The sequence below is a fragment of the Sus scrofa genome, chromosome 6, assembly GCF_000003025.6.
Source record: "Sus scrofa isolate TJ Tabasco breed Duroc chromosome 6, Sscrofa11.1, whole genome shotgun sequence".
Taxonomy (NCBI): domain Eukaryota; kingdom Metazoa; phylum Chordata; class Mammalia; order Artiodactyla; family Suidae; genus Sus; species Sus scrofa.
This window is the reverse complement of record NC_010448.4, coordinates 4,379,900-4,405,673: the sequence shown is the minus strand read 5'-3', so window position 1 is coordinate 4,405,673 and position 25,774 is coordinate 4,379,900. Positions and strand designations below refer to the sequence as shown.

Genomic DNA, 25,774 nt, shown 5'->3' with positions numbered 1-25,774 from the left:
CTTTTAATTTCCAGTAGGGTTTCATCGCCTCCCGCACCTCCCCTCCTCCACCTCCCATGACGCGAACTCTTTAAGAGATCGGGCCAGTTGGCTTTGAGACTGTTCCTCCCTCTGAGTTTAGCCCGTGGTTCCCAAGGGTCCCTCTCTCCCATCTATTTCTGGAAATTAAGTCTACAGGATTGATTAGACTTGATTGATTAGAAGCCTTCGTAGGTGGGGACCCAGGATGCTTGGCTGCCCCCCCAGCACCAGGGATGATGCCGAGACGTGTGGCTGGGTCAAGGTGGGTACAGCAGATGTGTCGCTTGTGAGGACATGCTTTCCGCTGGCAACTAGCAAGTGTTCTGGGGTGGCGGAGATATTGGGGCAGAAACCCTTTGTACTCTTTGGTCCTTCGGTGGGAACGATGTGGGAACTCCGTGTGGGGGGCGGGGGGGCGGGGAGATGGTGCCAGATGATGAGGATTCTGGCTGCTCCTTCCCACCCTGAAGGCTCCAAGTGCTTCCAGGCAATTTCCAGGCTCAGGAGGTAGCACGCCTAGTCCTTTGTCCTTTGGAGCTCAGAGAGGACCAGGCTGGTCAGAAGAGTGACAGGCACACCATCACCACTCTTTTCTGTGTGTCACGCATTGAACAAAATACACGTTTTAACCCTTCCAACAGCCCAATGATCGGTGGTAGATGCAGTTATTCTCCCAGTTTAGAGATGGAGCCCCTGAGCCTTGGAGAAGTTGAGGAACTTGTCCTCAGGCATCCAGTGTTCAAAACCAGACTGTCTGCGACTTAGGTGCTCTGCGGCACCGCACGACTTCAAATTCCACCACGACCAAGTGTCTGGGGCCACGTCCCTGCCTCCGGAGGTAACAGAGGCCAGGAGAAGGAATCACAGTTAAGAAATGTGAGATCAGCGTTCCCGCTGTGGCACAGTGGGTTAAGAACCTGACTGCAGTGGCTCCAGCTGCTGTGGAGGCCCAGGTTCCATCCCTAGCATGGTGCGGTGGGTTAAAGGAATCATCTTTGCAGGTGCAGGGCGCAGGTGTGGCTCGGCTTCCATCCCCGGCCCAGAAACGTCCGTGTGCGGTGGGTGCAGCCATAAAAAGTTAAAATTAAAAAATAAAGAAGAAATGTGCGCTGAGTCCAGGTACAGATGAAGCTGTGATAGGTAACCTTAGGGTGAAGAAAATCCTGAATTTTCCTTTCCATTTCATCTGTTTAGAACCTTCATGTATCATTTCGAAATCTACGTGTGAGCATAATGACTTCGCACAATGGATATTGGTAACTATCATAAAGTTATGATTTTTTTTTTTTTTTTGTCTTTTTGTCTTTTTTGTTGTTGTTGCTATTTCTTGGGCCACTCCCGCGGCACATGGAGGCTCCCAGGCTAGGGGTCGAATCGGAGCTGTAGCCACCGGCCTACGCCAGAGCCACTGCAACGCGGGATCCGAGCCGCGTCTGCAACCTACACCACAGCTCACGGCAACGCCGGATCGTGAACCCACTGAGCAAGGGCAGGGACCGAACCCGCAACCTCATGGTTCCTAGTCGGATTCGTTAACCACTGCGCCACGACGGGAACTCCAAAGTTATGATTTTATTCATTTTGTTTTAATGGTCAGGACAGTTAGTTGGCTCATTTATTGGGCCTATTACAAAGGTGTCTGTGCAGATCGAGCTGCAGGCGCTTGGCTCCCACTGGAATTCTAGCCCCTGCAGGGTTTTGCCGCAGACCCAAGGATGCAGCCTGAGGGGTGATCAGGGTGAATTAACTCCCAGCCCTGGACTTTTTGACTGCCCAGACTCACAAGTGATTCTAACAAAGACAAATATAGAGAAACGTTAATGAGCTAAACCAGTGATTTGGGGGAGTATAACTGAGCAAGACCCTAGGGGACCTTCCCTGAACAGACCCCCAGCCTCCACCTGGCTTTTGTCTGTAGGAAAACTTTAGTCAAGGAGTTCCCGTCGTGGCTCAGCAGAAACGAATCCAACTAGGAACCGTGAGATCGTGGGTTCGATCCCTGGCCTTGCTCAGTGGGTTAAGGATCCGGTGTTGCTGTGAGCTGTCGTGTAGATTGCAGATACGGCTCAGATCCCGTGTTGCTGTGGCTGTTGTGTAGGCTGCAGCTCCAATTCGACCCCTAGCCTGGGAACCTCCATGTGCCATGGGTGTGGCCCTAAAAAAGCAAACAAACAAAAACTTTAGTGAAAAAATAAACCTAATTGGACATGTGAGAAAATGCAGAAAGAAAGGAAAACAATCAAGCAAGACAAAATAATACTTTAGCCGTTCAACAAAGTCCTCCTCAAAGACTATAGGTGATGTTCGAAGCCTTGCCTTTTGAGTCGTTTTGCAGACGCTGAAACCCCACCAGGTGGAAGAAGTTAACTGCCGGCTGCCCAGCAGAGACCCCTGACTGGTTGGAACCAGAAGGTTGATGAGGCTGACTCCCCACGACCTCACCACCAGCCAATCAGAAGAGTGTCCACGAGCTGATCACGCCCTGCTCCTTGAAAACTCTAAGACTCCGCACTGCTCCGTCCAGGGCAAGACATAGTCTTGGGGGCACTAGCCTGCTGTGGCGCCCTTTGCCTGGCAAAGCCATAAAGCTGTTCTTTTCTAATTTCCCCAGAACTCTGTCTCCGTGATTCAATTCCTTGCTGGTGCACAGAGGCCGAGTTTCGGCAGCAAGACGACAGAGTAATTTGAGATTGATTCTAATTGGGAGAATCCCAGGAAGGTTTTTGCAGGAAGGGCCTTTCGAGATGGGTGTGGAAGTAGGAGTAGGAGTTTGAGCAGCTGACGTTGACAAAGGCCTTTGAGGCTGAGGAGAACACAAGAGTGAGAACCGGGCAGTGTCTGGCCTGTCTGGGGAGTGGAGTGTGTGGCCTGCCCGGAAGGAGAGCCAGAGGTTCAGTTAAAAAGGGGAGCGGGCCTCAGAGAGAAAATGGTTTTGAGTGCTGGGTGGGGTGCTTGGATCTTATTCCAAAGGCATCTCAGTCACGGAAAAAACTTGGGAAGAATATAACCAGACCCGACGTACTTAAGGGAAGGTATGTCTAGCGGAAGACGCGAAGACCAGAAAAGGATGAAGACAAGGCAGGGACCCCAGTAAGGAGACCATGAAAAGAGCACGTGGGGCCAAAGGGAGGGACGGGAATGGAGACGGGGGTGGGCGGGATGCAGGGGAGCTTTGGCAGGGCGCATGCGCCCTGGATGGCTGGCAGGTGGGTTGCAGGAAATGAAGGAGTGGGAGGAGGCTAGCCATGGTGACCCAAAGATTTCCAGTCGGTGTGGGAGAGGAGATGGAGGTGGGGGGGCAGTAACCCACATAGGAAGCAATGGAGGAGGCGGGGTTCGGAAGGGAGAAGCCTTGACTTTGTCAGGTTAAGGGCATCAGCTGCAAGTGCTTGGGAATTTGAGTCCAGAGAAGCGCCGGGGGCTGAAGGCCCTTCTCAGACCCCGTCCAGGGAGCGGGAGTCACCCCAGGCAGGTGCGGCAGAGGTGGGGGGGAGGCAAGCATGGGGTGCCCCAGAAGGCAAGGTTATCGGGGAGGGGAAGACGAGGGGGTCCTGGGACGCCTGGAGGGCGCTTGAGAGCAAGGATTTCCCCCAAGGCCAAGGCCCAGCGGAGAGGCAGGAAGCGAGTGGGGATTTAGGCTTGAAGGGAGTGGAAACAGCAGAGCCGGGTGTGAGCCCCTTGCCTGGACATGGGGGGCCTCCTATCAAGAAATACCCCCTGAGGGGCCCCGAGGGTGTCTGGTGGGATGGGACCCTTTCAGAGTTGCCTGGGGATTCTAGGCAAACAACAGCCTGGCTGAGCCTGCTTGGCCCAGCAAATGAACCCCCACTTCTTCTGCCTCCCAGGCTGCGGATTATTCCCTGTAAAGGGGTGAAAGGGGGTCTTGGAGGGACCCTTCTCCACACCTCCTCCTCTCCAGCGCCTCTGCCTCCTCTGCCCCCAGGAAACGCCTGAACTTGCGTGGCTGCCCCCACAAGGTTTTGCACTCCAAGACTTCTAAGGAGAAGGATGCTTTTCCGGTGAGTCTGGGGGACACTGGCCAAGTGGCTTCCCTCCTGGGGATCTGCTCAGCTGGAGGACGATCCGACGTGAGAAGTGCCTCTCTTACAGTGACAGGGGGCTGTAAGTCTATACAATTCCCTGACTTGGTGCCCCCCCTCCACCCAAGGCCCCCCTTTTCGACCGGCCAGGCTCCCCACACTCCACTGTTGGGAAGCACAGCCTGGGACCTGCTGGGCTTGGCTGGGTCCCTGGCAGGACTGTGGGGCAGCCCCACAGAGGGGCACGGGCAGGAGTTTGGGTGGGCCCTGGTGTGGTGGATGGTCCACCCCAGTGCCGTCTGCAGGGCTGAAGTGGCTGGAGGGGTGAGGGTGGCAGGGGGCAGAAAATGCCCAGTGTCAGGAGATGAGACCTGCGGAGACCAGGAGGCCACTGTTGGAGAGCAGCAGCCCCCAGGGTGGGCGAGGGCAGCGAGAAAAGAAGGCCTGTGGCCAGGTGGTCTTACTTGGAGGCCTCAGCTCACAGAGCATCCAGTTCCTGAAAGGCACCCCCACCCACATCGGAGCGCTTTGCTTTGCAAAGATGCCGGAACATATTTATCTATTATTGTGCTTTTGCAATCTTTTCGCTGCTTGGCCTGCTTGAATTTCAGATGGATCCACCTCCTTGGGCTGCCCTGTACCTGCTTGATATAGGCCTCTGCAAAATGAGACCAAAGATTAGTTTTGGTGTCCTGAAATATTTCGGATGTGAAATTGGCCGGGGAACAAACCTGCATGTTAACCATCAAAATCTATATTAATAGTAGCTTTTTTTCCTTGTGATTTGGAAGCTTTGTTTTCAGAATCATGCATCTGTTAGTGGGTCTCTGAGAAGCCTGGGGGGCAGGGGAGGACTGGGGGCCTAGGAGAAGGGCTGGGAGCCCGAGGTCTCCAGGAGGACAGTGGCCCAAGGGAGGCAGAGGCGCATGTCCAAGTTCAGTATGACAGGACAGGAGTAGTTTAAAAGGGGGTGTGGTGAGGTCCCAAGTTGCCCGGGGGGGTTAAGGTGGTACCAGGACTCTCCAAAGGATAATGGCCAAAAACTCAAGAGCAAGACAAATGGAGGCCCCCGTGCCCTTTCAATGTCCCACCTCAGCCTCGACTCACAGGCCAGCCTGGAAGTGGTTTCTATTTCACTCTTGAAGGAATCATGCCTTTGTTGGACTCTCTGACTATCCTTAGGGTCCAGATTCTAAAGTGAACATGCTAACTTGCAAATCTGTGTCTGGTAGAGGTGGATACAGTTTCTCTCTCTTAGCAAAGAAAGCCCCAAGAATAGCATTCCCTTGCCCTGCAGAAGGCTCCCCAGTTTTGTATCTCACCCAGCAATCATATACTGACCCTCTTGGGTGCCTGGTGACACTGTATCCTTACATGCCTCTTGGACCAGCTTTGCCATCCTATTGGCCCCCTCCCTAATGAGCACAATGGATTTTCCACATGTGTTCATCCTATACTGGTACAGGAGACATTTAAAAAATTTTTTTTTGGAGTTCCCTGGTGGCTCAGTGGGTTGAGGGCCTGGCATGGTCACTGCTGTGGCTCAGCTTCAATCCCTGGCCTGGGAACTTTGCATGCTGTGGGTGCTACCAAAAACAAACAAACAAACAAACAAAAAACCAACTTTTGAAGATTATATTTTGATGCCCTTTCCTAGCCTCCTTCCTGCTGGAGGTCTGGGTAGGGCAGGTCCAGAGATCTGTCAGGACCTTTAGGGGGTTTTTGGTCTATGGTGCCCAGATGCAAGCAGAATGACCCAGACAGAGCTCAGCTCTAAGTTTCTCCAAGTCAGTCTGTATTTTTAGGTACTCGATTCTCTTCCAGAATCTACTGCTGTGAAACAAACCATCCCCAACTTAGTGGCATGAAATAATGAGCACTTATCATGCATAAAAAAGAATCATGAACTTTGTGGATCAGGGATCTGGATGCAGTAAGAAGGTCTACTCTGTTTTGCAATGTTGGCCCGGAGCCTCAGAGGCTGGGGTGACTTCAGCATCTGGAGTTGGCATCTTGGCAGGAACGGCTGGAATGCTGGGCTCAGCTGGGACTCTTGGCCAGAGTGCCTCCAGGTGGCCTCTCCAGCATGGTGGCCTTGGCTGGTGGCTGGACCTCTGTCATGGCAGCTTGGTGCTCTTGTGAGCCGAGTAGGAGCTGCATGGTCTTTTATGACCCATCCTCAAAAGTCACATAGTATCATTCCTGCTGTTCTCTATTGGTCAAAGCCATCTCAAGCCCGCCTACAGGTAAAGGAAGGAACATAGCCCCGCCCCTTAATGGGAGGGGCATCAAAGACTGTGGTCCTATTACAGTTGCTTCTGCTCCTTTAAATTTCCTTCCTCTTTGGTTATTTGATGCCTTGTAACCTGTCTATTCTCTTTATAAACCACGAGGCTCTGTCACAATCCAAGGGAAGAGCAGACCTTCAAATTTAATCTTTGTTCCCAGTTCCGACTGTCATCCTTGGGCTTTTTATCCAGTCCTGGTATTTTCTTGGTTTGTCTGATCGTGAGGGTGGAGCTTCCGGTAATATATGTCCAGGGGACTCAAAACACAGCAGAAAATATGCCTCCTGATGTGAGAGAATGTCCGTGCTACCTTTGGTAAGTGAAAAGGGCAAAGGAAAAATAAAATGGAAGATTATCTATCGAGCTGCTAAGTGGTTCTCTCCAAATGGAAGGTTTAGGCATGATTTCTATTTTGTTCTTGTGTGTATCTGTTTTTCTTTTTGTAGAAAGTTGATGTAGTACGTGGAGATAAAGCTTGCAGGCTCTGGAATCAGACTGCCTGGATTCAAATGTTATTCTTTCCATTTCTGGCTTTAGAACTTGGGGCAAATCACTTTGATGCTCTGAACCTCAGTTTTCTCATCTGTAAAATGGGGCTAATAATAGGCTAATAGCATTCACCTTAAAGCTAGGATTGTTGTAAAGTTTAAATAAGACAGTGCATGTAAAGCACTTACCATAGTATCTGGCATAATGTGAACAGTCAATGTTCAGGATTATTCTTAGTCATATTATTAATAATAATTTTAAAAAGGATAAATGATCAAAGGTTGTAAAGTTATACCCAAAAAAAGACAAACGATGGAATTACACAGAACTCTTAAAAAATTAACTGAAGACGAGTTCCCGTCATGGTGCAGTGGAAACAAATCCGACTAGGAACCATGAGGTTGCAGGTTCCATCCCTGGCTTCGCTCAGTAGGTTAAGGATCTGGTGTTGCCGTGAGCTGTGATGTAGGTTGCAGACGAGGCTTGGATTCTGAGCTGCTGTGGCTGTGGCATAGTTCGGCAGCTGCAGCTCCGATTATACCCCTAGCCTGGGAACCTCCATATGCTGCAGGTGTAGCCCTAAAAAGCAAAAAAAAAAAAAAGAAGAAGAAGCAGAGTTCCCTGGTGACCTAGCAGTTAAGGACCTGACGTTGTCACTGCTGCGGCTCAGGTGATTGCTGTGGTGTGGGTTCAGTCCCTCGCCCAAGAACTTCCACATGCCACAGGTGCAGTCAAAAACAAAACAAAACTGAGTCTAAGTTGTTTTTAATGTCCTGAAAACAGCATCTGGTATAAGTGTGCATCTTTGTGTTTTATCAGGAGCATAAAGCCAGTTTTATTGCTGGGGAAAAAAAAAATCTCATAATTTGCTCTCGCACCTTTTAAGATCTGTTTGCTGCTGACATGTTCTGCCTTCCTGGAGATCTGGAACATCTAGAGCAGTGATTTTCCTTAGAGGGGAGCAAAAAGGTCACTAGAAAAGTGTGTGTGACCCATGGATCCTCAGTATTTTAGAGCAAGGACTCAGGCAGGGTTGAGACACTAAAAGCAACGAAGTAATTGACCTGATTTTTTTAAAAGGCAGAAGCATTGTTCTGTGCTGGAACACAAAAACATTTGTTATCCTAAAAAGAAATGTTTGTTTGACGGGTTTTGCTGTCAGCAGAAATTTTGGCTTTTGCACCCAATTCCCTTCCCAACTAAACAAATAGGAAAATCAGGGAGAACTGTCAGTTGGGTGTTTAGAGCAAGTCTGGATCAGCAAACAGTGACGGAGAGGTGGGGTGATGGTCCCATTCGGGCCACAGTGGAAGACGGGTCCCCTGGCAGCCCTGTGTCTCCGGAGCAGGGCCAGCCTGGCTGTGACGCGGTGGGCTCACACCTCACTCTGTTGCAGAGGGTAACATTGGGCCAGAGGCGGGAGTTTGTCAGTTACATTCCCCGCATCATGGGTGGCATGGCATGCAGTCAGCGTTGGAAGGAAGGAAGAAAGGATGGATGGATGGATAGATAGAGGAATTAAATGGAGTGAGAGACGCTTTCGTGGCCCCTGAGTGTCTAGGGACTGTGCCTGGAAGCTAGGACCAGAATCCAAAGGAAAGGACACTTTTTGGTCATTTTTCTGCATTCCATGTAGGGCTTACCTGACTGATAATATTTATTAAAGACCAGCCACCTCTCCCTTAGAGATACGGTGTTGGGGTTGCAGAAAACAAGATTTATTTTGTTACACATAATACCCCACATGTTCTAAACTTTCTAGAAGGAGCATGTGTTATTTTCGTATATTCATACAAAATGTATGTCTCCATATGGAAACTCCAAATGCAATTCTCTTCTTAATGAAGAATCACTGTGTCCATCTTATGCATATATGCCGGTCCTTTTCGACACATTTCGTATTATATGCTTGAGGGCTTGCTACCCGCTCTTCATGACCTCAGTAAGCCCCCACCCCAGCCACAACTTTGAGATAAGGGCTTTTCACAGTATCTCCTTCCAGAGAGAGACAGGGAAGCTCAGAGAGGGTAAGCAACTTGTCTGAGGTCACACAGCAGTGAGGGAGTTGAGGGGCTGACATCTGAGCCCATGCTCTTAAACACCCTCCTGTGCTGCTCCAATTAATCTAGCAAGTTAACCAGGTAAAATTAATTTTCAAATATATTTTTGGTGATTTAAAAGGTAACATTTGGAGTTCCTGTCGTGGCGCAGTGGGTAACAAATCCAACTAGGAACCATGACGTTGTGGGTTCGATCCCTGGGTCGCTCAGTGGGTTAAGGATCCAGTGCTGCCATGAGGATCATCCGGTTAAGGGATGCGTGAGCGGTGGAGTAGGTTGCAGATGCGGCTAGGATCCCCTGTGGCTGTGGCTACGGCTGGCGGCTACAGCTCTGATTAGACCCCTAGCCTAGGGACCTGCATATGCTGCAGGTACAGCCCTAGAAAAGACAAAAAAAAAAAAAAAAAAAAAAAGCTAACTTTTTTTTTTTTCCCTGAGCAAAAGCGAGGATGATAGCTGGCTGATGGATGCAGAGAACCTGGTGACTTCATTTGCAGACCTGGCCCAGGTGCAGGCAGAGCCCTGGCTCTAACAGCCCACCCAGCCTTAAATCGTGAACTCTGGTGGCTGGCCTGTCCTCTCTGTCCCTTGGAACTCTTTCCAGAGGGTCAGCAGTCACTTCGATACTGTCAGGTTTTGTTCTCCAAGCCAGGAGGGGAGAATTTCATTTTGCTGTGGTAGGAATTTAATTGCTTTCCGTAGCACCAGCTGCAGGTGTTGAGGGCTTTGAAGATTAAAGTATGCCAAGAAATTAATTATTTAAGGAAAGGCATTTAAACTTGAGACAGAATAAACCTAGATTAAAAAGCAGGCGGTCCAAATTGTCTCATGTTGGCAGCACGCTCTCCATGCTTGACCAAAATGAAGAGGAGCCGACACTTGCATGATGCCTTATGATTAATCTGCACGATGTAGTTGAGTCTTGAGTAATTTGGTAGGTCTCTGATACAAGGATATCATTCCACTCTCATGGATAAGGATGCCAGGGTCCAGAGAGGTAGAGTACCTGGCCCAGGGTCACACAGCTTCAAAAGACCAGAGCAGGAATTTGAACCCAAGTTCAAGGTTTCTAAGACTTTTAGGTCCACTGTTCCGCTAGGGCTGGTTCAGTACAAAGATACATGCATTCCTGCAGAAAGAATTCAGTGGGGCTCTTTGTGAAAGTGACTTTTCCTATTCATGATATATTGATTTGAGGCTGAGAAGCAACCATTTGCAAATGTATTTAGAAATCAAATAAGTCCCATGGTACTACTGGGGACATTAAAATGATCCGAAATTACACGGAAGACTTACTGTGGCTTTGGGTAGAACATGGACTCTGAGTTATGGCATCAATTGATGACAATAGCATTATAATGAGGCCATTGAATGGGTTCCCACTGCCTCATTGGGATCCTTGTGTATGTGGAGAAGCCAGATTTCCATTTGAGCTCAGTATCATCAAGCCCCATTGTCTTCCCGGCTCCAAGTTATTAAACTCCTGGGGTTGATGTAATTTTTAGAGGATGAGATGGTAACTGTTGCTTAATGGGGTGGAATTTGCAATTGTGGTTAAGCAGCGGGTAATTGGACAGACCCGTGCAGCTCAGCTTCCTTGTGGTCGGTGTCACTCAGGCAGAGAGCATCACTTCTCAAGCTACACCTCTGTCTCGTCATCGTCCTAATGGCCTAAGTGTAGGGTCTCCAAAGTAGCAGCATTGCGAGGGGTGCAGGGGGCTGTGGGGGGAGGGGGAGACCTCTCAAGTGTTTTAAGGCCGTGAGAACAGCTTGAAATTAGGAATGGGGCCTCAGGGACCTGCGTTCTCATTTCCTTGAAGCGCATTGATGATTCTAAAATCCTGGGCAAGGAGTTCCTGCTGTGGCTCAGCAGGTTGCAAAGCTGACATGGTATCTGTGAGGATGTGGGTTCGATCCCTGGCCTTGCTTAATGGGTTAAGGATCCACGGCTGCAAACTGCGGTGTGATTGGCAGATCTGGCTCCGATTTGGCATTGCTGTGGCTGTGGCGAAGCTGCAGTGCAGCTCGGATTCAACCCCTAGCCCCAGGAAATTCCGTGTGCCGCAGATGTGGCTGTTAAAAAGAAAAAGAAAAAGAAAGATCCGTGGCAAGTTTATCTTCTTTGGGCTTCCCTGTTTGTGAAATGGGCTTAATGTAGATTACATGTAAACTTCCTGTCTCCATAAGACATTCCCAGAATCTCTGATTCTCGTTCTAGTTCGTTAAGGTGGCAAAACCTCATGGGGGGGACGGGGATATGGTCACAAACACAGACTGGCTGGGAGGGAGCGGGAGACAATAGGGACTGATAGGGATGGTGGAACACTAGGGAGAATGAATCCATTGAAGGCATTACCGTGACTTAGGAACAGCAGCCATGTGGGAGAGCCAGCTCCTCGCTGCCAGATTTTCCTGTTTGTTCAAGACAAGCCAAAATACAGACTTTAATATAGAACTTTGCGATTTTTACATGTTGATAGCTAATTAAAAAGAAATTTAAAATACCTGACATCCCAAACAAAACTCTCTGAATGTCAGACTCAGACTTGGCCCGCATTTGCAGCCGTGGAACCAGCCACATCTCCCGGCCAGCATAATTCCCGGGCAAAAGCACCCTGGGGACTGAGAGATCCTTCTTTAAATACTTTCTTTTAACATCAAGACACATTTTTTTTTTTTTTTTTTTTTTGCTTTTAGGGCCTCACCTGCGGCATATGGTGGTTCCCAGGCTAGGGGTCTAATTCGAGCTGAAGCTGCCAGCGTATGCCAGAGCCACTGCAACACGGGGTCCGAGCCACGTCTGTGACCTACACCACAGCTCCCAGCAACGTGGGATCCTTAACCCACTGAGTGAGCCCAGGGATCGAACCCGCAACCTCATGGTTCCTGGTTGGATTCATGTCCATTGTGCCACGACGGGAACTCCCCCATGTTACAGTCTTGATAGCACCAAGAAGGAGATGGAAACAGTCCCTGTCTTGCAAATGGTTCGTCTGTTTTTAGCTCTCTGGGCTCAGCAGGGTTGATCACATCACCCTGGGGGCTACTCCTCTGGCCAAGGGTTTCAGGGGAGCCCCTACATCTTCGTCAAACCCCTCAATTTCAACCACATGTGCTAGGTCTCCCACCTTACCCTATTGCCAGGTGTTTTTTCATTGTACAGATGAGTTTCATCGTCCTTTGGGGGATTTTTTTTTTTTTTTTGTCTTTTTGCTGTTTCTTGGGCCGCTCCCGCAGCATATGGAGGTTCCCAGGCTAGGGGTTGAATCGGAGCTGTAGCCGCCGGCCTACTCCAGAGCCACAGCAACGCAGGATCCGAGCCGCGTCTGCAACCTACACCACAGCTCATGGCAACGCCGGATCGTTAACCCACTGAGCAAGGGCAGGGACCGAACCCGCAACCTCATGGTTCCTAGTCGGATTCGTTAACCACTGCGCCACGACGGGAACTCCAGGGATGTTTTTTTCAATCACATGAATCAAATTATATTTATAAATTATGTATATACAAAAACATGTATATCCTAAAATTTACTGTCGTTAGTGTCCGGCTCTATAGCATCAAGTGCCCTCACATTGTTGTGAAGCCATCACCACCATCTCCCTCCAGACTTCTCTTTTTTATGGCCGCCCCCACAACATACAGAAGTTTCCAGGCCAGGAACTGAATCCAAGCCACAGCTACAACCTACACCGCAGCTGCAGCAATGCTGGATCCTTTAACCCACTGTGCCAGGCTGGGGATCAAACCTGGGACTCTGCAGCCACCTGAGCTGCTGCAGTCAGATTCTTCACCCACTGTGCCACGGCGGGAATTTCTCTCTCCAGACTTTTTTTTTTTACTTGCAAAACTGAAACTCTGTCCCCATTAAATAACTTCCCACTCCCCCCCAGCTCTGGCAACCGACTTTGGACTGTCTCTATAAATTCGACAGCTCTGTGGATCTCATATGAGTGGAGTCATATAGTGTTTGTCTTTTGTGTCTGGCTTATTTCACTTAGCATCATGCGCTCGAGGTTCATCCACGTTGCAGCATGTGTTGGAGTTTCCTTCCTTTTCAAGACTGCGTAATATTGCATTGTCTGTAAGTAGCTGCCGCATTTTGTTCATTCATTTGACCATTGATGGAGATTGAGGTTGTTCTTTTTGGCTGTTGTGAGTAAGGCTGCTACAACACAGGGTATGCAAATATCAGCTCAAACTCAGTACTTTGGGCGATACATACCCAGAAGTGGAATTGCTGGATCATACGGTACTTCTGAGTTTAAGGTTTTGAGAAACCTCCATACTGTTTTCCAAAGCAGCTAGAACATTTTACAGTATTTCTAGCAGTGCAGAAGGGTTTTAATTTCTCCACATCCTCACCTACACTTGTTACTTTCTCTCTCGCTCTCTCTTTTTATTTTTGTCCTTAAAAAAAAAAAAAAGACATCCTAATGGGTGTGATGGGTGGGGTTTTTTTTTAGGGCTCAGGATAAGGGAAAGAAGATGTGAACACTAGGGACCTGGGAGATGGACATCCTTGAAAGGAGGCAGCATAAATGGCTCCATCACACACAGCAAGAGTCCAGAGCTGCGCTGTCCAATAAACGCATCTAAAAATCTAGTTTCTCTATCACGCATGCACATTTCAAGCGCTCAGTAGCCATGTGGAGTGGTTGATGGCTGCCATATTGGACATTCTGCCGATCTAGAACATTCCACCATCACAGGAGGTTCTACTGGCTAGTGCTGCTATGGAAGATAACAAAATGCACATACACAAATATCTCATTTTGATCTTTGGGACTCCATTATTGATCCTGTTGGTGACTTGATCTAAGCTGTGCAGCCTCTGGATGGCAGAAGCAAAAGGGGGGCCCCTTGGATTCCCGGTCCAGTGTCCCATGTTCCGGTCCTCTTACCTGAGGTCACACAGAGCATGGAGGGCAGGTGCAGCATGATGAGGGGGAGAGAGTTGATTATAAAGGCTGCTGGCCCCACTGTATTTCCCAGGATTTCTTTTTTTAAATGATTAGGATTTGCTCTTATTTCCTGTGTGTTCTGCTAACATTTTCTGCCTAGTGGTTTATTAAATGTAATGGACCAGATGCTTCAAGGATTATATCACCCTCATGGGCCTGGTGGCTCTGACAGCCTTTGGCTTTAATCAGCTTGCTGACTGCAGCAGGCTCAGGAGATTCCATGACCTCCTAGAGCCAATTCTCTCTTCCACTGTAACATCATGTCAGCTGGGCACACAGCCACGGCAGACTAAAGACTACCTCTCCCAGGCTCTCTTGCAGCTAGGCCTGGTCACATGACCAAGTTCTGGCCAATGGGATGTCAGCAGAGGGTCAACCTGCTAGCATCTGGGGATCTATTTTAAGAGATGGCTGGCAGGCATGTGCCCCCTCCCCTCCCTTTCTCTCCTGTCCCTTTTTCTGTATTGCTGTCTGCAGCTGTCACCTTGGTTCCTGAGGACAAGGTCAAATGTTAGGGATGTGGGAGAGGAGCAGAGCCACCACGCAGCCCTGAATGGCTAACATGTGGTGTTTATGTGAAAGTGAACCAAGCTGCTGCCTGGGGTGAATCAGTTATTTTTGGTCACTGTTACTTGCAGGTAAACCCAGTTCTAACTGATGAACTAGCTAATGACAGCGGTGAACTATATGTCAGGCCTTCTCTATAAACTGTTAACCCTCAGAACAGCCTTATTAAGTAGGAATTCTCAGCTCAGGATAATTTTGCTCCTGAGCGGACATTAGGCAATGTCTGGAGACAGTTTTAATGGTCCTGACTGTGTGTGTGTTTAGGGTGGAGGTGCTACTGTTATCTCTTGGGTCAAGACCAGGGTTGCTGCTAAACATACCACAGTGCACGGAACGGTCCACCCCACAAGAATGATCTAGTTCCAAAATAGCAGTCTTACTAAGGTTGCAGTGCTCTGTTTCTTGTTTTGTTACATAGAAGGAAATTGAAGCCAAAGGGCGTAAATGACTTGCCTGTGGGGATTAGGCTTATAAGTGGAAATGGAAATTCAAACCCGGGCAGTGAGGGTCTGAGTGCACCACAGGGCGAGGCGTGGGGTGCACCGAACACGTGCCTCAAACACCCTGCACGTTCTCACCTCGTCTCCAGGTGTCCGGCAGCTCCTGGCTCTGCCACTCACTGAAAGAGTGACCTTGAGCTGGACACCTCCCCTTTGGGCGCCCCAGTTTCTCCCACCATACGGGAGGGCGAGGGGGTGGTAAAGCCCAGATCCTGCAGCGTATTGGTAAGCGCAGCGCAGCGCAGCACTTCGGCCGCGGAGCTCTGACCAATCAGAATGGAGTGGAGCCCAAGGCGGTGCCTCCACCCCCACACTCTGACCAATCAGAATGGAGGGTGTCGCTCCACCCTGGCACACTGACCAATCAGAATGGACTTGAGTATAAGTCTCATCCTGTGCAGAGTGAGCCCTTAGGTTCTTAGACTCGGGGGAATCTGAGGGGCAGATTGTAGAGGCTGGATTCTGGGGACTTGGTCATGGGAGTTGGCGTTTGCTAATTGGTATGAAAATATTTCAACAGTTCAACCACCTGTACAGTTACTTTGGTACCATGGGCTACAGGTCAGTGTGGGTAGGAGCCTAGTATCCACGATCATGTGGGTTCGATCCCTGGCCTCGCTCAGTGGGTTAAGGATCTGGCGTTGCCGTAAGCTGTGGTGTAGGTCACAGATGCGGCTCAGATCCCCCGTTGCTATGGCTGTGGTTTAGGCTGGCAGCTGCAGCTCTGATTGGGCCCCTAGCCTGGGAACTTGCATATGTCACGGGTGCGGCCCTAAAAAAGAAAAAAAGAAATTGCTCAGGTTGGGAGGGAACTCAGTCTCGTTTGGAAGAATGAATCTGAAGAGCTATTCTTCTTTAACCTCTAAGTTATCCCACCCATCTTGTGCTTAAAGATATTAAAAAACATCCACCATTCAGATGAAAGGTTAAGGGTGGGCAGTGATGGCCACATGAGCTGTACCTAAGACCAGTAGCTTTGCTACAGTTTCATTAATTTCATTCCTGTAGCTGTCCAGCGAAGGGGGTTTATTTGCTCCCATTGTACAGGTAAGAAAACCGAGGCCAGGAGAGACTTGGCATCACTTCCAGGATTTTGTAGCTGGTAGGAGAACTCGGGAACTTATTTACCCAACTGCCCAGTTGGAAGACAGAGGGTGGGATTTGGGGGCCTGGGGCCCTCTCTGATTTTTGCAGATGGACAACTTTTAACACTCAGAAAAAAACAGGGAAGGAATGTGGCCTCAAAATGGCCTCAGTACAGTCAATTCGTCATTTCTGTTTCCACCGCCTTCCTCACCTAGACCCCATTTGTGCTGCCCACCTGGCGCCCTGCCCTGTCAGCACTAGCCCCAGGGTCTTTGTCCCCCTCCTCCACAGTGCCTGGCAGGTTTGAGCCACATCTGTATTAGGGAGGCGCTAATGATTTGGTATCTCAGCCTGGGATTTAATTGATCCCTTAGCTCAGCTGGAAAAATTCCCTCTCTCAAATAGCTGTTTTATCTTCCGGCGCCTGCCCCGGCTTTAATTATACTAAGTCCTCATCACATGCCTGAAACCCGAGAGAGGGAAAAAAAAGGCCAGTGCAGACACTGGGACAGACTGTTGCCTTTCTGGATGGTTTGGAATGGGGTTACCCGCTCGTTATCACCCTCTGAATCACCAGCTTTCACCTGAAGAGTAAAAGGTGTCCTGAGGCCACTTGAAATGAACAAGAAGGCGCACAAAAGCTTAATCTTCTCAGTGGTCATGAAACCTGGGTTTTATGAGACGTGGCTTCCTCCATCCTCCTGTTTCCAGTCTCAGGCCATCGGTCCCCTTGGCCAAAACGGTGCCCTGGGAAAAGTCACGCCTCTACAGAGGCCATTTCAAAATTAGGATGACACGTTGCCCACGTGAAGTCCACCTTTGACAGAAGGACACTGTTGACTTGACTTGAAACTTTTGATTCCAGAGGCTTTCAGGGCAGATGCTTTTCTGCCTTCCTCTCTATCCCTCCCTTCCTTCCTTCTTTCCTTCCTTTTCTTTCTTTCATTTCTTTCTTAATTCCTTCCTTCCTTCCTCTCCCTCTCTCCCTCCTCCCCTTCCCTTCCTTCCTTTCTTTAATATAAACCCAACTTTAATAAAATTGAAGACTTTGAACTCAGTGTAAGAGATATTATTATTGCCCCATTGTTCAGATGAGGACATTGAGTTTTGGGGGGCTGACAACTCGCCCCCCAGAATGAATATGCACTCCGTTATTCTGTTTCTCTCTGACCCTGGACCATGTCTTGGTGGAGTTTTTACCCACCCCTAAAAACGTAGGTCAGACTTTGACCTTAGCGGGGCACAGGCAAGAGTGTAGCCTGCGGGAGTGTTTTGGGTCGTGGCCCTCCCAGGGTTATTAAAACAAGCTGAGTGAAGTGGAATTTGGGACAACCACTTTGGAAAACTGGCGGTATCTACCCACTGAACTCATGCCCACTCTAGGACCCAGGAATTCCACCCCTAGCTCCTTGTTCAAAAGTCAATCCCCTCGCCAACCGAAAGGCACACACCCGTGTCCACGGCAGCTCCGTGTGGAGTAGCCCAAACAGGGAACCACCCAAATCTCTGACATGGATAAACCGATCACAGTCATACAGTGGAACACGCTGTACCCGTGAGGGCTCTGGATCCTCAGCTGTGTGTCACCATGAATCTCACCAATGCCACTGAGTGAAAACCAGACGAGAGAATACACGCTGACTGATTCCCTTCATGGAAGGGACTCGGAACACAGAACTAGTCTACTCTGGTAGAAGTCAGAATTGCGGTTCCCTTTGAAGAGGGGGGGAGAGCACAGTCAAGGAGATGGATTTGGGGGTGGGGTGGGGATGCCGGCGGGGTTCCCTGACTCTTCTGAGTGGTGGTACCTGGGTCTGTTTACTTTGTGGAAATTCATCAGGCTCTACAATCTTGTGGTTTTTCTTTTTTTCTTTTTTTCTTTTTTTTTTTTTTTTTTGCTTTTTTAGGGTGGCACCTGTGGCATATAGAGGGTCCCAGGCTAGGGGTAGAATCGGAACTGCAGCTGTCAACCTATACCACAGCCACAGCAACGCAGGATTCAAGCCATGTCTTTGACCTACACCGCAGCTCACGGCAACACCTGACTTTAACCCACTGACCGAGTCAAGGGATCAAAACCGCGTCCTCGTGGATACTAGTCAGGTTTGCTACTGCTGAGCCGCTAGGAACTTCCTGTTTTTGTTTTTGTGGGGTTTTTTTTCCCTGTATCCCTGTCATTTTTGGAACAGCTTTATTGAGATATAATTCATATGTCATAAAATCCACCTAGGTAAAGCATAAAATTCAGCCGTTCTCAGTATATTCACAGAGTCGTGCAACCACCACCACATCTCACTTTCACCACCTCAAAAAGAAAATGGGGAGTTCCCGCCATGGCGCAGCAGAAATGAATCTGACTAGGAACCATGAGGTTACAAGTTCGATCCCTGGCCTCGCTCAGTGGGTTAAGGATCCGGCATTGCCATGAGCTGGGGTATAGGTTGCAGACTCAACCTGGATCCTTCGTTGCTGTGGCTGTGGCGTAGGCCGGTGGCTGTAGCTCCAATTTGACCCCTAGCCTGGGAACCTTCATATGCTGCCGGTGCGGCCAGAAAAAGCAAAAAAAAAAAAAAAAAAAAAAAGGAGAAAAAAAAAAAAAAACTAGGGAGTTCCCTGGTGGTCCAGTGGTCAGGACTTGGTGCTTTCACAGCTGCAGCCCGGGTTCAGTCCCTGGTCTGAGATCCCACATCAAGCTGCGGCACACTGTGGCCAAAAAAAGAAGAAAACTGGTACCGGCTCACAGTCACTCCCTCTGTGCCCCAGCCTCTTGGCCCTGGGCCACCATGAATGTACTGTATGAGTTAGACACTCCTTTCTCGCTCTCTTTTTTAAACTGAAGTATAGTTGATTGCCAGCGTTAATTTCAAGTGTACAGCCAAGTGATTCAGTTATACATACGTACATGTATTTTTATATATTCTTTTTCAGATTCTTTTCCCTTACAGGTTATCATAAGATATCGAATATAGTTCCCTGTGCCATAACATAGGACCTTGTCGTTTAGCTCTTTTGTATATAATAGATTCTATCTGCCGATCCCCCACTCCTCGTTTATCCCTCCCCCCTTTCCCCTTTGGTAACCACAACTTTGTTTCCTATGTCTGAGTCTGTTTCTCTTTGGCAAATAAGTTCATTTGTATTATTATTTTTAGGTTCAATGTATAAGCCATATCAGCTGATATTTGTCTTTTTGTGTCTGACTGACTTCGCTTAGTATGAGAATCTCTCGGTCCATCCATGTTGCTGCAAGTGGCATCATTTCATTCTTTTTCCAGCTGAGTAGTATTCCATTGTATAGATATACCGTATCTTCTCTATCCATTCCTCTGTCGCTAGAGCTTCCATGTCTTGGCTATTGCACTAGTACTGCTATGAATATTAGGGCATGTATATTTTTTCAAATTAGTTTTCATCTTTTCAGGATATATGCCCAGGAGGGGGATTGCTGGATCTTATGGCAACCCTATTTTTAGTTTTTAAAGAAGCCTTCACCCTGTTTTTTGTAGTGGCTGCACCAGTTTACATTCCCACCAACAGGGTAGGAGGGTTTCCATTTGTCGGAACCCTCTCCATCATTTTTTATTTGTAGAGAGTCGTCCACTCTGAACGGCTGAACACGGTTATATTTAAATGAAAAAGTTGCTGACATAACCGCAGTGTACCCAATAGGAATTACTTGAAGCTCCTAACTCCTGCTCTCTCCCCTTGCCAGCCTTGTATGTTTCTGTCACCTGCCTGGGTCCCGGAGGCATTCGAATCTTTGACTCTGGGAATAGACATTCTTGAGAGCATTTTCTAGCCGGAATTTCTCTTGCTTCTCGTTTCTTCTGCCTGGGAGCAGGTCTGGGTCAAGTCATCCTTTAATTCAGACAACACCGTGGAGAGATGTTATGCCTCTGACAGCCAGATGTTGAAGTGGCTTGGGCTCTCTGTACCCACAACTCTTCCCAGAGAGTACATGCCCACCCGGAGGGTGTCATTTCTCAGACTCCTTCACGGCCCCCTGGGCCCGCTACTCTGGGTGAGGGGGACACATCTGTCCCCCCTGAAGTGCCAGGCCAGTAGGACTGGAGCTCAGGACACCGCTGGTCTCAGAAGGACAAGGCGGGGCCGGGAGCAGAGGGTTGCCCATCTGGGCAAGTCAAGAACATGGGAGTGGCCTGGACTTGCCTCCCAGTCGATGCGGAGGGAGAGTTGAAAGGCAAGGTTGTTCCCTTGGCTGGTCCAGCGCTAAGAACTGGCAACAGACCACTAACCATCTTCCTCCGCGAGCTGCTTCCTCACACCAGACATGGACAGTAGAAGCTGCTCCCTTGTTTTTCAGATGGGGAGACTGAGGCTGAAAGATGAACCACGCCAGGAACAGAAGGCAGCCATGATCTGTGATTTTCCCACAAGTCCATGGATTGGCGGGGGCTCAGCTGGATGGTTCTGTTGGGCTCCCCTGAGCCCAGTCCTGCAGCCAGGCGTTTGGCAGGGATCTTGGCTGGGGCTGGAATGTGCCAGGTGGCCTCATGCACTGGGGCATCTCTCCGCAGGGCCCCTCCGGGAGGTAGTCCTACATGGACCTCTTCAGAGCATGGCTTCCAGGCTCTGAGAGGGGGGGCGAGAGCTGTGAGCCTCATGGCCTGGGCTCTCTGCTTGCTCTTGGCCAAACAAGACACAGGTCAACTAAAGGCAAGGGGAATACACACCCTTCTTGGCACAGGAGTGGCCTGGGTGCATAGGGTGGGGAGGATTTACTGGCAGCCCCACTGGGCTGGGTCTCCCATATGAGGGATGGAGGAAGCAGATGTTAGGGGCTGTGCTCGGAGTACCGGCCGGGTGTGAGTCCAGAGAGGAGGCAGTAAATTCAGGCTGGAGGTGGAGACAGGGCTTTCTTGAGGATGTGGGGTCTCATCTCAGGTGCCTGTGGAGTGACGTGGTCAAGAGGGAGACTGGAGTCGGACCACTTGGGTTCCAATCCCGATTTCAGTTGCCAAGAGCTTGGGCCAGTCACGGGAACACTCCGCCTCCATTTCCCCATCTGCGAAATGGGCAGGGCAATCATCCATGCTCATAACGTTGCCACGAGGACCCAGCGTAATGTTGCCATACAGCACTTGGTACTCTGTGTGGCACAGAGTTCTCAAATGTGACCTGCCATTGCTGTGATGGTGGCTGACATCTTTATGATGTGTGATATTGATGAAGAGTGGGATTATCCAGATTTAGAGGGGCAGGAAAAAGTGTTCTGAGCAGAGGCAGGAGCCAGGAGCAGAGAGAACCTGATGCCCAGAAGGAATTGAAAGGGAGCCTGGATGGCAGGTGGGCAGAGCTGGGGGATGGTGGTCCCATGCTGGAAAGGGAAGCAGGGGGGTAGACCAGAAGGCCTTTGTGAGGCCAGACTAGGATGGGAGATTTTATTATCCAGGTAGTAGAGGCTTGCTGGGTCCAGGTCACTGCTCTGTTATAGTCTGACTGGCTGCAGTGAGGATGAGCGGAGAGGGCAGGGGTGGGACGCTGCGTGTGGGGGACTCTGCCTCTTGCATGGAAAAGGGCAGGGGACTGGGACCTGGTAGTGGCAGAGAGATGTTAGGCTGGGTGGCCTTGAACACTGCAGGGACAGGGGCTGCTGACACTTGGCATCTGAATGGATGTGAAGAATGGAGGAGGGGCGGCGTTCTGGAAGCTTCCTAAGTCTGGTCTGGGGCACAGGGTGGAGCCTTTAAGGACATGAACCATACAGAGGCACTGGCAGAGATGATGCTGGCTTCAGTTAGGAAGATACTGTGTTTGAGGAACCAGTGGAGCGTCCGTTGGACTTGAACTCCATGGCAGGTGAGCCTGTAGAAGGAAGGACATTGGAGAAGAGGGATACTGTGAGCTGGACCAGGTGTGTACGGGGCTTGGAGACCTTGGGGAGGAAGGATCTGTCCTCAGACTCTAGAGGAATTTCATATGATGGCAGCACAGGGAGTTTGAGTGAGAGGAGCAAGGGCAGAAGGAGAAACGAGGCTGGTGCCTGGGGCCACGGCCACAAGGTGAAGGACTTTGAGAGTCCTGGAGTTTGCACCTGTCCCGAGAGCCACCGATTTGCTCCCTGAGGGGTTTCAGCAGAGAAGTGAGATGAGCAAATCTTTTTGTTTGTTTGGCAGGAGGCCAGAGCCCCGAGGGGCCCCACTGGGGGGGTGGGAGAAGTTAATGCTAATGCTTTGAAGCAGGATTACCAAGTCCTGTGATAAAGCCGCTAAGTCAATAGCTGGGTGTGGGGAGCCAGGCATCAGGTGGGGAATTCATTAAATATAGATATTTGCTGATGAGCTGAGACGATTACGGGGTCTGATTCTGGGGATTAGAGGCGCAAACAGCCTGTTGACTTCTGCCACTTGGCAACAAATGTCCTTGTCTGAAAGGTGCAGAGCAGCCAGGCCCCTTGACAGCACAGATGGGAAGTACTTAGCATCAGCAGTATCCACCCAGCTTAATCGGGCAGCCACCTCGTGAAGAGTTTTTATCTGTCCTTCCTTCCCTGTCTATCCACTCATCTGCTACTCAGCCATCCATCATTCGAACCATCCCTCCTTCCGCCTTTCCTTCCCTCTGCAGCCTTCCATTCACCTATTCTCCCATCTGCCCATCCTTTCTTCCATCCACCCATCCTTCTAATCACCTATCCGTCTCTTCGTCAACCCTTTCATTGTTTTCTTCGGTCTACCAGTTTCTTCCCACCATCCTTCCTTCCAGCCATCTACCCATGCTGCCATCTTTCTTTCCACCTTTCTATCCATCCATTTTGCACCCACCAGTTTCCTTCCTCCACCAGTCTTTAATCCAGCCATCCATCCATCCACTCATCTCCACCCATAAGTATGTGAATACCTACTGTGTTTCAGGTTCTTGGTCAGGTGCTGGGGAGTCACTAGTGTACAAGGTAGACCAGGTCTCTCCTCCCATGCACCTGACCTTCTTAAGCAGGAGACAGGCAGTAAACAGAGTAAACAAGAAAATAGGAGCCTGAGGGATGCCGGGCAGAGAATTAAAGTAGGGCAGTGAGACTGACTAGGTGGCTGCTTTAGCTGGAGTGGTTGAGAAGACCTCTTTCTGTGAGAAGGTGATATTTGAGCTGAAACGGAGACGGTGAGGGGACAGACTGGCACACTCTTTTTTTTTTTCCCCCTTTGGTAGTGGGAGAAGAACATTCTAGATGGAGTGAATAGCAAGTGAAAAGGCTTGGTCCAGGAATGAGTTTGATGTGTTTGTGGGACATCGGGGCCAGTGGAGCTGGGAAGGGAGAGGAAGCAAGAGGGTGGCGGGGGATGAGCTGCAGGGGGTGGAGCCAGGTGCGAGCATGCTGTAGGTCAAGCTGGGAAATACGTGAAGCTGTCACCAGGGAGGCGGGTGATATGATCTGACCACGTGGTCTCTCCAGCCCCATCTTTCCTGCCTGAGCGCTTTGTTATTTTCTTATGGCTGCTGTACCAAATCACCACACATTGCGTGGCTTAACACAACACAAATTATGATCTTAGGTTCTGGAGGTCACAGGTCTGAAAAAAGGTTTTACTGAGTTAAAATCAAGTTGTCAGCTGGGCTGTGGTCCTTCTGGAAGGTCTAAGGGAGAAGCTGTTTCTTTGCCTTTTCAGGTTTCCAGAAGCACCCGCTTTCCCTGGCTCACGGCCCCTTCCTCCAGCTCCAGAGCCAAGAGCACAGCATCTTCAAATCTCTCTCTTTCTGCTTTCATTGTCACAGCTTCTTCTCTGACACTGACCCCCCACCCCGCCTCCCTTTTACATTATAGGGACCCTTATGAATGCATTAGGCTCATCCAGATAATCCAGAATAATCTCCCCATCTGAAGACACTTACCAGAATTGCATCTGCAAAGCCCCCTTTGCCTCGTAAGGTCACACGCTCACAGGTTCTGAGGACAGGATGCAGATGTCTTTGGGGGGGCACTCTCTGCCCAGCACAGTTGGGGTCCCATCGTCACAGTCTCCTGCCAAGACATCCTTGTCCATTCTGCACGAGGTTATCAAGATTGCTTTTCTGGGAAATAGATTTGATCCATTTCAGTTTCAGTTCCTTCAAGAGCTCCCCCCTTGACCTCAGGATCAGGATCCATCTCCTGAGATGATCCCAAAGTTCAAGTCCTTGCCTCATCTCCTCTTGGCTCCGTGACCCTGGCAAAGTGATGGAAGCCCCGTGAGCCATGGTCTCTGTGCTAGATTCTCTGCTGCCCAGAAGCCCTTCGAGACTGAAGGACCCAGCTACCACCCCATCACACAGCACTTCTCCGCCCTCTGAGAAAGTCCTTGGCTGATGTTCCTTCTCCCCCCAACCCCAGTGAAGTTCTGACCTCCCATACCTGTGACTGTGACCTTACTTAGGAATTGGGTTGTTGCAGGTATAATTGGTTAAGATGAAATGACACTGGAGCAGGGTGGACCCCCAAATCTAATATGACAGGTATTTTAAAAGAAGAGAAGAGGAGTTCCCGTCATGGCTCAGTGGTTAATGAACCAGACTAGGATCCATGAAGATGCGGGTTCGATCCCTGGCCTCGCTCAGTGGCTTAAGGATCCGGTGCTGCCATGAGCTGTGGTGTAGGTCACAGATGCATCTCGGATTCTGCATTGATGTGGCTGTGGCATAGGCCAGTGGCTGCAGCTCCGATTCGATCCCCTAGCCTGGGAACCTCCATATGCCTCATGTTTGGCCCTAAAGAGACAAAAAAAAAAAAAAAAAAAAAAGAAAAAAATTTTTGGGAGTTCCTGTCGTAGCTCAGTGGAAACAAATCTGACTAGGATCTGTGAGGATGCAGGTTCGAACCCTGGCCTCACTCAGTGGGTTAAGGATCTGGTGTTGTCGTGAGCTGTCATGTAAGTCACAGATGCATCTCGGATCCCGTGTTGCTGTGGCTGTGGCGTAGGTCAGCACTTATAGCTCCGATTCAGCCCCTAGATGGGAACCTCCATATGCCACAGGGGCAGCCCTAAAAAGACAAAAAGACAAAAAAATAAAGGGGAGTCATATCTCTGTATGACCAGTCACCTTGCTGTACAGCAGATATTGGCACAACATTATAGATCAATTATACTCTATTAAAAATTCTTAAAAAAAAAAAAAAAAAGAGACACAGACCCACAGGGAGGAGGCCACGTGAGGACAGAGGCAGAGATGGGAGTGACATGTCTAAAAGCCTCGAAACACCAAGGACTCCTGCCATCGCCAGGAGCTGGGAGAGGGGATGGAACATCTTGATCACAGGCTTCCAGCCTCCAGGACCCTGAGACGACAGAACAGCCTGCATCCCGGGCCTTGTCCGCGGGGAGGGCAGCCTCTTGCCCTAACCCAGGACACCTCTGAAGGACCATCCCAGCTTCGGGGCTCCTGGTGGGCTGGGCTGAGACACCCCCACCCACATGCCCCTCTGGGCAGCCAGCTTCTACTTTCCCTTCACAGGAGGGGTTCCGCCAGGCTTTCCCCAGATGCGAAGCTCTATCAGAATCCGCTTCCCAGGAGCTTTCTTTGGGGAACTTGACCAAAGCTTTCCCAGTCTTGTTTCTTTGTTTGCAAAACGGAACCAATGGAAGAGGCTGCCTCACAGAACCATCCAGGGTGAGGGTTAAATGAGACAGTGCATAAGACCGCGGATCAAATGCCCTTTACTCCGTAAGTAAGGCACTCATCAAATGCTCCTGTAAATTTTGGTTACATGTCTCCCTCCCCTACAAGCTGGAATCCCTTTTGAGTCAGCAACCACATCTTCTTTTATC

General features: G+C 49.7%; 1 long non-coding RNA gene across 5 annotated transcripts; it reads left to right on the top strand.

Moving 5' to 3' along the window:
• On the top strand, positions 1-25,774 carry LOC110260899. 5 transcript variants are annotated; one of them, XR_002344476.1, is made up of 5 exons: positions 1-283; positions 1,216-1,277; positions 2,346-3,053; positions 3,867-4,040; positions 13,366-13,979. It is a non-coding gene; the product is annotated as an uncharacterized LOC110260899 (long non-coding RNA). The 5 variants fall into 5 exon arrangements; XR_002344474.1 differs by having other exon boundaries at positions 2,346-3,111; positions 3,965-4,040; XR_002344475.1 differs by lacking the exon at positions 13,366-13,979 and adding an exon at positions 25,461-25,774 and having other exon boundaries at positions 2-283; positions 3,965-4,040.